This window comes from Callorhinchus milii, unplaced genomic scaffold (genome assembly GCF_018977255.1).
Source record: "Callorhinchus milii isolate IMCB2004 unplaced genomic scaffold, IMCB_Cmil_1.0 Scaffold5, whole genome shotgun sequence".
Taxonomy (NCBI): domain Eukaryota; kingdom Metazoa; phylum Chordata; class Chondrichthyes; order Chimaeriformes; family Callorhinchidae; genus Callorhinchus; species Callorhinchus milii.
The window spans coordinates 52479055-52493607 of NW_024704746.1; the positions used below are offsets into that span (position 1 = coordinate 52479055).

General features: G+C 47.2%; 1 protein-coding gene across 1 annotated transcript in view; it reads right to left on the minus strand.

The window, feature by feature from the left end:
* The window catches only part of si:dkey-97m3.1 (fatty acyl-CoA reductase 1), a 72129-nt gene extending 58281 nt beyond the window's left edge, over window positions 1–13848 (minus strand). Inside the window, exons 1-2 of the mRNA XM_042335841.1 lie at window positions 13671–13848; window positions 835–902 (exon numbers count right to left, since the gene is read on the minus strand). The gene's annotated coding sequence lies outside the window, so the exon portion shown is untranslated. The remainder of the gene's footprint in view (window positions 1–834; window positions 903–13670) is intronic.
* Between the last annotated feature and the right edge of the window lie 705 nt (window positions 13849–14553).

Sequence of the window (14553 nt, forward strand, 5' to 3'; positions counted from 1 at the left end):
TGGCTTGTGAGCCGTGGTTGCCCAGGATGGTGACACATTTGATGCTCTTGTTCTTCCTGATGGCCTGTGCAAAGGGTTCAATGCAGCAGACAAACAGGATGGGGGATAGGGGACAGCCCTGCCTTACTCCAGACCTGATGGGGAACGGTTCAGTCTCCTACCCGTTGACTGTAACTGCGCTACAGATGCCTCTGTAGAGCAGTCGGATCCACTTGCATATTCCCTCCCCGAATCCCATTCTGGAGAGTACCTCTTACATGTAGCTGTGACATACCCTGCAAAAGGCTTTCTCTTGATCAAGACTGATCAGTTAGGCCTTCACCTACCTGTCCTGCACATATGCAATGGTATCCCTGAGCAGTGCAAGGCTGTCTGAGATCCTTCAGCCCGGAACCGTGCAGGTCTGGTCTGGGTGTATTACAAGCCCGAGGACAGTCTTTATCTGCTCGGAGATTACCTTTGCTGGGATCTTACAGTCCATAGTAGGAGTGAGATTAGTTGCCAATTCTTTACCTCCTCCCTTGCCTCCTTCAAGGCCGGTCTCAAGACCCTTCTCTTCGACCGTGTTTTTGGTCACCCTCCCACCTCTCTGCCTTCCCTCACCCCTAAACCACCCCTCCCTCATGCTCAGGCCCTGACACCTAACTGTTCAGCACTTTGGGATGTCCCCCCCAATGTGAAAGGGGCTCTATAAATGTTGTTGTTGTAGCAGGTCCAGGCCCATCATGTCCCACAGAGCCAGGTAGAGCTCTACCGGTAGGCCAGATCCCTGAAAAATTGCATTTGTCTAAAATTTCCACACAATCCTTCAGAGTGCCAGAGAAAGTATCTCACCGTTTACTGTAACCTCCAAGTGCTCTCCTTCCTGTGATGCAGTGTTGAAAGTTTAGGTGAGAACCTGTCTGGGAACAAATATTTGGAGGTTAATATCTCGTGGGTCCCTTCACAGATTGTGTTGTGTGTTTATGATGAGATTTCTCCATTGTAATAATAATAATCCTTGCATTTGATATAGAATCTTATCACATCATTGAGACTTCTCAAAGCACTTCACAGAATACACTGTAAAGTGAATTGACTGTATATTTTGTGGGCAAACGTGGCAGCCAATTGCGCACAGCAGCGTCCCACAAGCAGTCGTGGATTGAGTGGCCAATTTATTAAAAAAAATTCTGAAGGGATTATTACCACGAGAAAAGCGACTAACAACTGGGTTCCTACATACTGCAAGGTAAACAGAGGCGTGTGGAGTAAGAAAACTTGTCTAAGGTTTCACCCTGCCTGGGAATCAAACCCAGGTCTTTTTGTTTGCGAGGCAAGTGCCCTAATCACTATGCTACTGGACTCTACATTGTAAGCAGATGCTGCCAAAGTAAACAATGCTGGTGACCAGTGGATATCTCCTGCTTACATAATTTAGGACACCCCTAAAAACCTAACTCCAATGGTCACCTCCCACTTCCACCCCTCTCTTGCTCGGTGTCGGATCCATCAATGTCAAGTGCTCTAAGATGTTATCTATGTAAAGGGTGCTACATAATTACAAGCTGTTGTTTGCTGCTGACAGCAAACAGTTTCCTGATGTGGAAGCTATCTATTTACAGACAACCTATACCCAAACTGCCCTTGGTCAATTGACACGAAGCAGAAGAATGAGACGCCTATGAATGATTGTAGACATTTATAATGTTTTGTTTGCTTTACCAACTCTGCCCTGCTTACTTACACCCCACCACCCACCTCCCCCTCCCCCTCCCCACTTGCTCTTCCTTACCATTTGCAGGCAAACTTTCAACTATTTTGCCTCCTCCCTCTAGAACTCCCTTCCTAAAATTTCCACCTTGCACCCTCTATCTAGACTTCCAAAACCCTTCTGAAAACGTCTCTTTCAGTCACCAAGCCCCTTTTCCCCTCCTGTCTCTCTGCTGGCTTGAGCTCCCGCTCAGTCTTTGTAAGGCACTTTGAAACAGTCTTCCAATGTAAAAGGTGCTGTGTAAGTATAAATTATTGTTGGATTATGTGTCAAAATTTCACTTCCATTCGGAAAGGATCACAGATATACCATGAAGCACAACACTTATTTTATATTTTACAACAGTCCTCACACTTTAACTAAACCAATCTACTTGAACTGAACCAATCATATTTTTAGTTCTAAACCTGCGCAGCACACTCCATTCTTCTGCACTTACTTGCACAGGGACTGATTCTGTCAAACGTTTTCCTGCGTGAACAGCTATGAAGTATATATGTGCTATCTGCTGTTGTTGTCTGCACCATGGAAATATTGCACTGTTTTCAAAAGTGATATTGTCATTGCATTGCATTGGAAAATCAGTTGCCACTCAATGCTGCAGCATCGGAGAAACCCCACACTAAACGAGATCAGTGTACGGAAGAAAAAAAACTATAGCTAAAAATTTCTGGCGAGTATTTAAAGGACAACAGATCCATTTACACTGTTGCATTTTCGTAAAAGAACACCTCAAAGCTTTCAAGAAGCAGGAAGGATTTATAATAATAGTATATTAATAATAATCCTCGCACTTGGATTCATAATAATCCTTGCACTCTCCTCAGGAGACGATCTCAATGCACTTCACAGGATTTACTGTGAAGCGTAGTGAGTGTATTTTGTTGGCAAATGCAAGAATCAATTGCGGAAGATTATGAATGAAGAGAGAATGAGAAAAATAATGAGAAAAAGTAATTTTGGAAGAATGTTTATGAGAAGAAGGGATATGGAGACTGAAGGTCCAACCTCCAACGTAGAGTCAAAGGGGCTGGGGTGAGAGCTGTGAACCAGAGTCAGAAGAGCAGATAGCTCAGAGACAGACGGCAGGTCTTGGAGGGATATGGAAGTCTGCAAAGTTGGATAAACCAAGATCTTGGAGGGATTTGAAGCGAGGATCCTGAAATCAATTTTGTGGAGTTTCATAAGGATAGCAGAATCCAGTGCGGGAGAAGATTCTGGAGCAGAAGCAAGTTTGGAAAAGGTGGAGTTGGAGACATCAGCAAGGGCAACATTAGAGAAATTTATCCTGGAAGTGAGGAAGATGTGAATGGATGATTCAAGCATGCATTTGAACAGATAATCATTTGAGAAATAAATATTTTTGCAGGAAAGTTGAAAATGTATTAACGTCCTTTACCCTACAACAGGATAGGAGATATATTCAGTTTCAGTAGATCATGGAATTAAGCAATGTCCATTATTGAAAAAAATGGAGTGTAGTGGTTAGTGTGCACCCCTCACAAATGAGAGCACCCGGATTCGATCCCCAGATGGGGTGAATCCTTAGGCAAGTTTCCTTACTCTCCTCCCTCGACCTCTGTTTACCCAGCAATAATTAGAAACCCAATTGTTAGTCGATTGGCAGATTGCTTTCTGCAAGTAATAAAATTTGGTCACTCAATCCATAGGGGGAACAAAGTCCCACAAACAGTGGGACTGTTTGTGAGACATTGCTGTGCGCAATTGGCTACCTCCTCACCTCACCTGCAGATATTATCACTATTCGTGGCTGCACTCTTCACCTCACCGAGCCAAGGTGTCCTTTTCGACCCTCAGCTATCCTTCAAACCCCACATTTATGCCATGACCCATTCCACCTTTCCCCATCTCTGCAAAATTGCCCACCTCCGCAGCACTGCCAACCTCCGCAGCACTGCCCGGCTCCGCAGCACTGCCCGCCTCCGCAGCACTGCCCGCCTCCGCAGCACTGCCCGCCTGCGCTACACTGCCCGCCTGCGCAACACTGCCCGCCTGCGCTACACTGCCCGCCTGCGCAACACTGCCCGCCTCCGCAACACTGCCCGCCTCCGCAACACTGCCCGCCTCCGCAACACTGCCCGCCTCCGCAACACTGCCCGCCTCCGCAACACTGCCCGCCTCCGCAACACTGCCCGCCTCTGAAACTGCCTCTCACCACAGGCCGCCAAGACCTTGATCCACGCTTTCAACGTAGTTGACTTCGCCAACTGTCTGCTGCTTCCCAACTCTGCAGCTCGTGTCCTCTTCTGCACCAGGCTCTGCGAACCAATCACCCCTGTTCTTGCCCAGCTTCAGTGACTCCCCATCCTGTAGAGAATCGAGTACAAAACTCTTGTTCTCACCTTCAAAGACCTCCATGGTCTTGCTTCCCCCTACCTTTCCGACCTCCTTACCCCATACTAGCTTGTCCTCTCCCTTCGCTCGGGGGACACCGGCCTGCTTCAGATCCCCCGCACTTCCTGCCCTACCATCGGCGGATGGGCATTCTGCATCTCTGCACCCACACTCTGGAACTCTCTCTTGCTTCCTTCAAGTCCGATCTAAAGACCTTCTTCTTTGACCGTGCCATTGGCATTCAAACACAGAACCTTTGGGTCTCAGGTTACATGACTGAGTTGCATGATTGGTTCATCAATCAGTCCCTCTCCTCTGGATCAGTCCTTGCCCTCCGCAAAACTGTCATAACCCCCCTCCTCAAAATAACGTCCCTAGATCCCTCAAACCCCAGCTACTACCGCCCTATTTCAAACTTGCACATCCTTGCCAAAGTCCCAGGAAGCGTTGTTGCCAATCAACTCCATGCACACCTCTCCTCCCATTCCCTCTTCGATCCCCTCCAGTCCAGTTTCCGCCCTGCCCACAGTACAGAGACTGAGCTTGTGAAAGTCTCAAATGACATCCTCTCTATCTGTGACCAGGGCTCCCTCTGCCTCCTTGCCCTCCTGGACCTCTCCGCCGCTTTTGACACAGTCAATCACGCCATCCTCCTCCACCGTCTTTCCTCCATCATCCACCTCAGTGGGACTGCACTCGCCTGGTTCGAGTCCTACCTCACGAACCGCCAGCAGTACATCTGCACAAACGGCTTCTCCTCCCGTTCTCACCCGGTTACCTGCAGGGTACCCCAAGGATCCATCCTTGGCCCTCTCCTCTTCCTAATCTATTGGGGATTTCATTGGGTACACTTCCACATATATGCGGACGACACCCAACTCTTTTCTTCCACCTCACTTTGCGACCACCCTGATGTTTTGTCAGCCTGCCTGTCAGACATCAGGAGCTGGATGAGCGCGAATTTCCTTCAGCTAAATGTTGACAAGACGGAAGCCATATTCTTTGGCTCTCATCAAAGTCTTCAATCGCCAAAGTTCTCACCTTCTCCACCTACCTGACCTGCCCTAAAACTCTCCGAACCCGTGCGCAACCTGTTTGACCCCCAATTATCCTCCCTCCCCCACATCCGGTCCCTCACCAGCACCGTCTTCTTCCACCTCCGACTCATCACCCGTCTCCTCCAATATCTTACCCCAAAAGCTGCTGAAACCCTGGTTCATGCCTTTTGTCACCTCTCGGCTGGACTATTCAAATGCCCTCCTCGCCGGTCTCCCCTCCAGTACCATTCACAAAATCCAAATCATCCAGAATTCTGCCGCTCGCATTCTTATCTGTACCAAACTCCGCTCCCCGATTATCTCAGTCATTGCCAGACTGCACTGGCTGCCTGTACCAGAGAGGATCGATTTCAAAATCCTCACCCTTGTTTTTAAATCCCTCCACTCCTCTGCGCCCCCCTAACTCTCTGACCTCCTCTCTCCTCACAACAGTGCCAGTTGCCTTCGTTCCACCAGGTCTGGCCTCCTCCTTGTCCCCCGAGTCCTCCGCTCCGCCATCAGCAGCCTTACCTTCAGCCACTATGCCCCAAGGTTCTGGAACTCCCTTCCTCACTCCCTTTGCCTCGCCCCTCTCTTCCAACTTTAAGGTCTCGGCTAAAGGCCGTTCTTTTCGACTGCGCCTTTGGTCACCTTCTTCCCCCTCCCCCCTGGTTCGGCCCCGGGATCTGTTATTGTGAAGCGCTCTGGACGCTGTCCAGCGCGGAGGGCGTTATATAAATCCAAGTTGTTGTTGTTGGTACACTTTCCTTGTCAGATCAGAGGGGACTTTGGTGCTTATTGGATCAGAAAAAACAAAATGAGCTAAAAAGGGTAAGCAGGCCTTGCATATTCTGTGGAACTCTCTACCAAACTCACTTTGTCTTGCTCTCCAAAGATTTGGACAATCAATTTGAAGAATACATTTAAACACAAATCAATATTGGGTTTCTGTATATAAATATGTCCAATGAAACAAGTCATTACATACAGTAACCAGAACGTTTTTCCTTCCTTAAATCAATCTAATTTGTTGAATTGATCTCTTGCCAATAAGAGAATTTTTGTATCCTCATGGTTTCAGCTTTATCTTCCTGGGGAAGGTGGGGTCGGAAGAGGGAAGTAAGTGCCTCCAGTTCTCCTTGGGAGTTGAGCTGCCTACAAGGTGACTTGTTTGCAAGTGGAATGTCGGAATCGAGGCAAGCCTCTGTGGCGGTCTCTAGTCCAGTTACTGAGCCAGGTGGGTTTGTAATACTCCAACCCATTCTAGACAGAACAACAAGCCAGGCTCATTAGTAGGATTTGTAGGGGCAGACAGGATAGAGATTCTTCTAACTTGTCTCCTGTTAAGCCTGCAAGCAAAACCCTGGAAAGGGTGGTTGGTCATAGCTGGAAAAGCAGTAGAAAACTTGCCAGACAGTGCTATGGCAAGCTATGCGGTTTTAGCTGGTTAATCTTCATCATTACACCAAATTCCATTCTGGGTGTGTCCCTCCAGGGAGGGAGTGTGCATTCCATTCCAGGCACAGGGAATTTCCATCCATGCTCTCAGTCTGGTTTGGATATTCTTAAGCACAGTGATGGGTTTCCATAAGTGTCAGACCCCTGGCTGACCAAACAAAAAGGTTTTAAATTCAGTCTCAGTTTGAAAGAGAATTTTCCTCAGAACCAGTGACCAGCAAGCCTTCACTAGCATAGCTGCACAATAAACTGTAAATTAGAGAGCAGGAAGACTGTTGGAAGTTTCCATGGGCAAGCATTCCAGAAATTCATTCAGTATAAAATAAAATCTTGGGTCAGGCAAAGGTAGAAACATGGAGAATTTAAAGCAACTTACATCCACATTGGAAACAGAGAACAGTGAGTTTATTCTGCAATATTTGCAAACAAACTGGACTTGTGAGGATGGAAAATACATGACCAAGAATAAACGATTTTCTATCTATTAATAATACTCTAAAAATGCAGTCCACAAGCCTGCTTCTTTCACAGACCGCTCAAGACCTACCCGATCGTCTTCCACCCTATAACACAGGGGGGGGGGGAAAGTTGGCTGAAGCTCACAGGACTCAGAGCAAAAACTCAAAAATAATGGTTAAACCCGTGGAGTCCCATAGCACTGTGATTAGATCACTCTCCTTGCAAGCGAGAGGACCCGGGTTTGATTCCTGGGTGGGGCGAAACCTTGGCCAAGTTTACTTAATATACATGCCTCTGTTTACCTTGCAGTAGGAAGGAACCTGGTTGTTAGTCGATTGACGGATTGTTTCTGGGGATAATAATCCCTCAAAAAAAATTGTTCACTCAAATCCACGACTGTTTGTGGAACGCTGCTGTGTGCAATTAGCTCTCATGTTTCGCCCACAAAATACAGTCAATCCACAATGCTATGGGATTCCACGGGATGAACCATTATTGTTGAGTTTTTGCTTTGAGACCTGTGAACTTCAGCCAACATATTCTGTGAAGCTCTTTGAGACATCTCCAAGATGTGATAAGGCACTATATCAAATGCAAGGATTATTATTATTATTTGTTGTAGCATTGGTGGGAGTGAATTTCACAGGCCTCTAGGCCTTTTTTTGCTCCTTGTGTCGATGTATGTAACCCAGTGGATTCAGGGAAGCTGGAGTACAGTGCTTTGGTGCGATGTCAACCCCGTGTTACCTTCTTTGTGATAGTCTCGTAAATGTTTCCTCTTTTGTCCGTAAACAATGACATGAATTGGGTTGCAGCTTCTCGTCAAGTATTTGCATATATATCACATTACCAGGACAAAAATGGGACGTGGCCTTTCCGCAATCCCCAAACAGCAAAAAATAAATGCTCCTCAACTCTTTTCAATGTAGCTAGTGGCCCTTTAAGTTCCACTGCAGTAATATTTCCAAAAGGTCATTGTAATGCGGACAGCTCTCTGTGCTCAAGGCATGACTGGAGCAGATTTCACAACAACACTGTATGGATCCTGTACAAACCTTGAGCACTATGTCACAATTTGGATGAAAACATTTGAGGAAGCAGAAACTTCCGACTAGGCCTAATTTAGGTCAACATCAGGCTCAGGGTCATTGCGAAAACACCAAGGTTTCCCATACTTGACCATTTCTCTTTTTCACCGAGTCTCAGGTCCTTACATTTGGTATAGGGCCTTTCATGTCAGGAGGACACCTTAAAGATCTTCATGGGATACACTGTAAAGTGTAACGACTGTATTTTATAAGCAAATTTTCTGACATATGAATCCAACACAGCCCCAGCACCTGTTAAGCTGAACATTTTTACTGTTATAGACATCTATACTGCTACAATTACTCTCTCCTATTACACAGTGAAAGTATTTACAATCTCTTGAGACTGCTGTACGGGGCTAAAATTTTGCAATCTCTCCATATTGCTGTACAGGGTTAAAGTGTTGCAATCTCTCTATATATCAAATGCAAGGCTTTATTATTATTACTGCTGTAGAGATTTATAGTTTTGCAATCCTTGCATACTGCTGCAGAGTTTTAAAGTTTTGCAATCTCTCTTTACTACAGGAGACGGTTAAATTATTACAATTCCTCTATACTGCCGTACAGACTTTTAAAATGCAGCGATTCCTCGCACATTCAATTCCTCACTTAAAAGGAATGCATCTGAGTGAAGCCGTTTTTCGGGGCAACTAGAAAGGTGACCGGGGCTCTCCCAAACAGTGGAAAGAATTTAGTTGTTGAAATGATTTAGGCAGAAAAGAATGAATAACGATTACATCTTATTTCCTAAACTTAAGTGATTCAGCGATATGCCAAACGGGCAGGATGTGTTAGTCATAGAGCAACTGACCAGACACCATCCAAACATAGACTGGGAAGATATCTTAAAGGGATGTTGTATTAAAAAGCTTTCACACACTCTGAGTTCCTGAAACAGAAACAATTCCACCACAGCAAATCCAAGTCTCTTTGTTGCAAACCAACCTGTATCAATATGTGAGAAAATAAAATCAAGCAGTGATAAAATAGTATATTTTGTGGTGTGAGACTCAAAGACATTGTGACATTGTCTCTCCTGCTGCATCCTGTTCACTGTGAAGGGGTTTGCAGAACACACAAGTGTTGTGGCCTTTTTAATTTCAGTGCATGGCACAATATTGACCCTGAATGATGCACTCCCTTAATTTGATTTGATCCTTTGTTTGATCCTTACCAATTTTTAAACATCCAACAAAAAAACAAAATACATCAGATTAGATGGGAATCCTGTTACATACAGCAGTTACTATAAACATCAACTTGCAATTACATAGCTTGTAAGAAAATAATAAAAATAATAATAATAATCCTTGCATTTGATGTAGCGCCTTATCACGTTATTGAGATGACTCAGAGCACTTCACAGAATATACTGTAAATAATGGACTGTCTATTTTGAGGGCAAAATGTGGCAGCCAATTGCACACAGCAGTGTCCCACAAACAGTTGTGGACTGAGTGACCACATTTTTGGGGGGAGGGATTATTACCCCGGAAAGCGATCTGCAAATCGACTAACAACTGGGTTCCTACTTACTGCTAGATAAACAGAGGCGTGTGGAGTTAGGAAATTTTCCTAAGGTTTCACCCTGCCTGACAATCAAACCTGGGTGATACAAGCGAGAAGTGGAGTCCTGTAACTCAGTGGTTAGAGCACTCGCTTTGCAAGGGAGAGACCTGAGTTCAATTCCAGGCAGGGCGAAACCTTGGGCAAGTTTCCTTACTCCACACACCTAATAGTAATCCCTCCAAAAAACAAAAACAATAATTAAATTTGTCATTTTCAATCTACGACTGTTTGTGGGACATTGCTGTGCGCAATTGGCTACTGCGTTCACCCACAAATATACAGTCAATTCACTTTACAAATATACAGTCAGTTCACTTGACAGTATATTCTGTGAAGCGCTTTGGGACGTCCTCCCGACGTGAAAAGTGCTATATCAAATGCAAGGATCATTATTATTATTATTATTATTATTAAGCATGCTAACCAGTTTTGCGAGTTCTATAGCTCAATGGTTAGAGCACTCACTTTGCAAGTGAGAGACCAGGGTTCGATTCCAGACAGGGTGAAACCTTGGACAAGTTTCCTTACTCCAGACGCCTGGTAATAATCCCTCAAAAAAACAATAATAAATTGGTCATTTCAATCCATGACTGTTTGTGGTACACTGCTGTGTGCAATTGGCTGCCGCGTTTCGCCCAAATATACAGTCAATTCACTTTACAGTCTATTCTGTGAAGCGCTTTGAGACGTCTAGAAGACGTGAAAAGCGCTAAATCAAATGCAAGGATTATTATTATTATTTAAAGACAGACAGAGGAGTTGAAATGGAGGGGGAGAGAAAAGGAGTTCAAGTGATTGGGACTACAGAATATAAAGGTTTGGCCTGCAATGGTGGTGCAAAGAGAATAGGGGATGCGCAATAAGTCTAAATGTGCCAAGCAGAGGCCTCTGAAAGAGGGGTTGGAGATCACAGAGTGCTGTGGTGTGATGGGATGATAGGTGACAATGAGGACCTTGAAGTTGATCCGTTGGGAGACAAGGAAGCAGTGGCATCTAGTAGGACTGGAGTGATGGGCATATGGAGTTTGGTGGGAGTAAGGATGAAGGGTGGCGGAGTTTTAGCTGGGGCTTATGTAGTCGATGTGAAGAAAAGCAGTCTTGGTCAGGGACGAATGTAAGGAAAGAAGTAGAGCTGAGGATTTAACCGAATGCCAAGGTTGTGCTTTGGGACTGGTTAGGTGAGTTTGAGAGAGAGGCTGGGGAAGCTTAGGAGGTCAGAGCCGAAAATGAGGAGATGTTGTCAGAAGCTGATGAGGATGGCTTAGATCTTATCCATGTTGAGCTGCAAGAAATTGTAGCTGTCAGACCTTCATGTCTGATAAAACATCAGGGAAACTGGAGTCAAGAGTTGAAATGGAAAAGTAAGTTTCGGTGTCATCTACATACATGTGGAAGTTAACTGTGGATTAGTTTAGCAAGAGGAAATATGTAGATGAGGAAAAGGATAGACACCTGGGTTTCTCTGCAGGTGACCAAGCAAAGGCAAGAGGAGTAACCATTAGAGGATTGCTCTGGTCATAAAGCAAGTGCGTGATTGTTGACCACAGGAAGACGATAAGGAGAGCAATGGGTTTGCGGAGGCTGGTGCAGGAGAAGATGTGTGCTATGGAATTCTATAGCATCTATAACATTCCATAACAATTCAGTGTGATCCTCAGCTCTCCTTCCTTCCTCACATTCAATCTGTTTCGCCTACAAAATATCCAGTCAATTCACTTTATAGTATATTTTGTGAAGTGCTTTGTGACATCTCAAAGACGTGACAAGGCACTATATCAAATGCAAGGATTATTATTGTATTTATATAGCACACTTTACACAGTGTAGAATCTTGGGAACACTTATTACGCAATACAGCTCCCAAACAAAAAACAATCTCTTTCCTTTTTGAAGCAATTATAATAACAATAATCCTTACATTTGATATAGCACCTTATCACATCGTTGAGACGTCTCAAAGCGCTTCGCAGAATATATTGTAAAGTTCATTGATTCTGTAATTTGTGTTCGAAATATGGCTGCCAATCGCACACAGCAGTGTAACACAAACAGTCGTGGATTGAAATTTTTGAGGAATTATTACCCCTGCAAAGAGATCCGCCAATTGACTAACAACTGGGTTCCTACTTACTGCTAAGTAAACAGAGGCTTGCGGAGTAAGAACATTTTACATTTTAAAATGATATTATATATTTTTAAATTAAGTAGCCACATCCTCTAGAACTCCATCTCAAATCTCTCTGCCTCATGCCTCCCTCGCCTCCTTCAAGGGCCATCTCAAGACCTTCCTCTTTGACCGCACCTTCGGCCACCCTCCCACCCCCAAACCCCTGCACTCTAACCAGCTTGGTTTGAGCCCCAGCTGGGTGCAAATCCATGACTGCCTTGCTCCTTAGGATGTCTATCCGACGAGAAAGGCGCTATATAAATGTAATTTTTTTTTGTTGTGAAATGGACAGGTGGGGAGGCAAAACAATTCTCTCGCCTCTCACGGTTAACAGATACCGAAACTGTCATTTTGGTACGCTCATAGAATCATACAATTATGCAGCACAGAAGGAGACCATTCGCTCCATCGTGTCTGCGGCGGCTCTCTGAAAAGAGCTATGCAAATCAATCCCACTCCCCCGCGGTCTCCCCATAGCCCTCCAAACTTGTGCTCTCAACCATACACTATGGGATTCCACCAATAATAATGTCTTCGAAAGCTTTCGGTGCTGCTGCTGGATGTTGAGCACCTTCAACGACCAAGTACTTGGCTCAGGGTGTGCGGGAATGTCATCAGACCCTACACGGGGTTAATGAAGATGCTGAGCGCGATGAGTCAAACGCCCTTTAGTTGCCCTGTGGGGGCAGCGAGTGGAGGGGGAATGAAAAAGAAAAACGTGCAATATGTACACACTGATATGCACACACCCTAACCCCAGTGTGCGGGGTTTGCAATGCTGGAAGGAAATAACTGCCAGAGACCCCGCGGGTGGGGGGTGGGGGGTGGGGGGTGGTACCCAGACAGACAGCCGCTGCGGATCCACACCCAACTGTGGGAGGAAGCAGCGGCTCTTCATTTCTCTTCAATTTCCACGAGCGTCTCCTCGGATGGACCTTTACTGGAGATTCAGCCACACGTTAAAGGACCGCCGACTCCCGATCCGCCTGAAGCTACGGAGCCCCTCTCCCTCCCCCTCCCCCTCCCCCTCTCCCTCCCCCTCTCCCTCCCCCTCTCCCTCCCCCTCCCTCTCCCTCCCCCTCTCCATCTCCCTCTCCCTCTCCCTCTCCTCTCCCTCTCCCTCTCCCTCCCCCTCTCCCTCTCCCTCTCCCTCCGCCTCTCCACTCCCTCCCCCTCCCCTCTCCCTCCCCCTCCTCCCTCCCCCTCCCCCTCTCCCTCTCCCTCCCCCTCTCCCCTCTCCCTCCCCTCTCCCTCTCCTTCCCCTCCTCCCCTCCCCTCCCCTCTCCCTCGCACATCCTAATAGCATTACATTCGTTCACAGTATTTCTCTTTTTTTGCAACAACCCGCCCCACCCCTCCCCTCCCGCACCCCTCCCTCCCTCCCGCAACCCCTCCCCCCCTCCCGCACCCCACCCCTCCCGCACCCCTCCCCGCACCCCTCCCGCACCTCTCCCCTCCCTCCCGCACCCCTCCCCTCCCTCCCGCACCCCACCTCCCGCACCCCACCCTCCCGCCCTCCCTCGCATCCCTCCCGCACCCCTCCCCTCCCGCACCCCCACCCCTCCCGCACCCCCTCCCGCACCCCTCCCTCCCCGCACCCCTCCCTCCCGCACCCTCCCGCACCCCCTCCCCCCCGCACCCCTCCCTTCCCGCACCCCTCCCTTCCCGCACCCCTCCCTCCCCTCCCGCACCCCTCCACTCCCCAAAAACCATCTGTTGTATGACAAGTTTGTCAAAATGCAGAGTGGGGGGGAATGCAAAATAAAAGTGTGAGCGCTCACCGTGGCCACGGGTCGCTGTGGGAGGTGAGCGGTGCTGCTGCGGATGTCGCCCTGAGCCCCGAGACCCTCACCGCAGCCACTCGCCGCCTCGATCTCTCTCTCTCTCCTTCCGCAGCGCAACTCAGGAGTCGCCTTTCTGGTCCCCTCTCTGTCTGTCTGTTCTCTCTCTCTCTCTCTCTCGGTTTCTCTCTCTCTCTCTGTCTCTCTCTCTCTCTGTCTGTCTTCTGTCTGTCTCTGTATGTCTCTCTCTCTCTCTCTCTTCTGTCTGTCTGTCTCTCTCTCTCTTCTGTCTGTCTGTCTCTGTCTGTCTCTCTCTCTCTGTGTCTGTCTGTCTCTGTCTGTCTCTCTCTCTCTGTGTCTGTCTGTCTCTCTCTCTCTCTGTGTCTGTCTGTCTCTCTCTCTCTGTGTCTGTCTGTCTCTGTCTCTGTCCTCTCTCTCTCTGTGTCTGTCTGTCTCTCTCTCTCTCTGTGTCTGTCTCTCTCTGTCTCTGTCTGTCTCTCTCTCTCTGTGTCTGTCTCTCTCTCTCTGTGTCTGTCTCTCTCTGTCTCTGTCTGTCTCTCTCTCTCTGGGGCTCACATTAGACAGCGTTGAATTCCTGCCTCTGTTCATCCCCTCTCACTCTCTGCCCCTTCCTGGGACCCGCGCTCCTGCCTTCCACACGTCAGCTCCACCCGCAGAGCGTTCAAGCAAACGACATTCATTTATATATATTGTTTGTTGTCGGAAGAATCTGCCAAACGAACCTGGTTTGTGTAATTTCACTGCAATAAACTGAGCCTCTCTGTATTGGGTTTAAATAGCTTCAAATCGTCTCCACTCACATCTTAAACCGGCGGCTGGGGAACAGGGATGGCCTCACCCCATGTATGGGGGGGGGGGGGGG